General features: G+C 35.4%; 1 long non-coding RNA gene across 1 annotated transcript; it reads left to right on the forward strand.

Annotated features, from left to right (window-relative positions):
* The first annotated feature begins 28 nt into the window (after positions 1-28).
* Positions 29-1,536, forward strand: LOC111242335. Its single transcript, XR_002669147.1, has 3 exons — positions 29-692; positions 1,005-1,110; positions 1,310-1,536. It is a non-coding gene; the product is annotated as an uncharacterized LOC111242335 (long non-coding RNA).
* Positions 1,537-2,142: the final 606 nt, after the last annotated feature.

Below are 2,142 nucleotides of genomic sequence, written 5' to 3' on the forward strand. Positions count from 1 at the left end.
TATCCATGACAGAAATTGGCAGTAAAGAAGGAAATTGAAACAGAATTTGAAAATGGCAGAGAAGAAGTTAGAAACAAAATTATTAGAAATCTAACGTTGCATAACATTACTTGAACGATGATTGATAGAAAATGATGGTTTTTGTCAAATCTCCAAAGCAATTTGTAAGACCCTAAAAATTATAGAGTAAATTTTGTTGGTGATATTTCCTTTAGTGGTTGTTTTCAATTCTTGCTTAATAATAAATCAAGAACGAAATTATTATTGTCCCNGCCCCGTGACTGTCGACCCCTGGTTAGTGGTGGGAGGTTACTCCCTCCACCTTCCCATTTGTTCCCTCCACCTCCCCATTTTTTCTACATTTTTATTTTAATTACAAATATAACCTATTGTTTTCCTTTTTTTAACTTTTATAGTTTTTTATTATTTTACTTATTTACCAAACCCTACTTTTACTCTGATCCCTCCCCCCACATTTCAGATTTGAGATCCACCTTTTATTCTCTCGACCTCCGTCTCATTTTCTCCCCCTGTCCCTTTTCTTCTTCACGCGTCACACTAGTTTTTCTCTGTTTGACTCTACTTTGCACTCAGTCATGGTGGGGTGCGGTGGTGTGGTAAGGTGTGTGGCTGTTGTTATTGTTCGTGGTGGTGTTTCGCTGCAGTGAGTGGTGCATATCTTCGTCTACCAGGTATTAGTTTACTACTATGTGCATCTTGCTGGTTTCGCTGTTTGTTTGATTCACTACTCTATGCATGCTTTGATTCACAACTCTGTCCATGCTTGCTGGTTTTTTATTTTAATTTATTAGTGGAATTTTTTTAATTTAGTTATTTAATTATTATTTATTTAATTATTTCAATAGAAAATTGTAGATTGTGATAAGAGAAAGATATGATTCTGATGGTGAAAAAAGATTATAGTTTATAATTGTTAAATTAATTGCTTATCTGTATTTTACTCAATGGTTTTATTGAAGTTTGGTGTAAAATTTGGTGTTTAGGCTACCAAATTCATCACAGTTGCAGGATTTGGTGCTAAGTGGCTCGGCATATTTGGGAATGGCATGGTGCAATCTTTTATTAATACTCAAACTCTATCACCTTCAGGTACAAATGGGAAAACTTCATGAATGCTCAACTATCTTTAAATGTAGCAACTATGTACTTCCCTAACCCAACCTAAGACTTGATGCTAACTTTTGATCACGAGGAGGCTCAAAGCTGAAGTTCTCAATTATTTATTATTATACTTTGTTTACAGCTACACTGGTTTAATCACTTCATGAATACATTTTCTCCGTGACAGATTAGCGGGAACCAAAGCTTGCTGCTAAAATAGCTAAGCAACCTAAAAGATTTCATTATGTGGAAATTCCAGGTTCAAAGGAACCTCAATTATGGAATGATGTTTGGAAGTTCTTTGAGAAAGCTCTATTATATTTTCTTTCTTCTAGTTTGGTCTCTGTCCGATTCTATTGATGAGTTACTTCTGTAATTTTGTTTGAAGTCAATTTGATTTGTTGATTTTTATTATTCCTTGTCTGAAGTTTTGAACTCCCCTTTTTAGTCTTTTCAGTTTCACCATTATCTGATTTTTAGTTTTGAAAGCAACTGTTTTTTTTTTTTTTTAAAGATCACAGGCTAGGGAATGTCTTGAAAGTAACTTATAAGACATCTGTTTCGTTCCTTAAACCGATGTTAACATGTGTCGACGGATACCCGTACCCGTTTAAGAGATTATACAGGGTGAGTGACTAAAAACATAAAATTTTAACCTTAAATATAAATTTTTATTAAAGGATAAAATAGGAATAGAAAAAATAAAACAAAGAGTAAAATTGAAAGGGAGGTGTAGGGAGCAAATGGGGAGGTGCAGGGAGTAACGCCCTTAGTGGTGACTTCTGGCCCTTGATTAGTGGTGACTGCCGGCTCCGGCCCCTGAGTGGCCCAATGCGGAGGCGGAGGCCCAAGATTAACAGTTTTGATTAAGTTTTTATAATACCCGCTTGCCTCTTTGACTTTTTCGAAAGATGCACTAAACTTTTTTTGATTGAGTAGTCGTTGTGCGGCCTTCAAACGAATATCTATGAGACTTAAGAGTCTATCTCTTCCTCATAATCTTCTTCCATGGCAGTGAAG

Source organism: Vigna radiata, chromosome 8 (genome assembly GCF_000741045.1).
Source record: "Vigna radiata var. radiata cultivar VC1973A chromosome 8, Vradiata_ver6, whole genome shotgun sequence".
NCBI classification, from domain to species: Eukaryota; Viridiplantae; Streptophyta; class Magnoliopsida; order Fabales; family Fabaceae; genus Vigna; species Vigna radiata.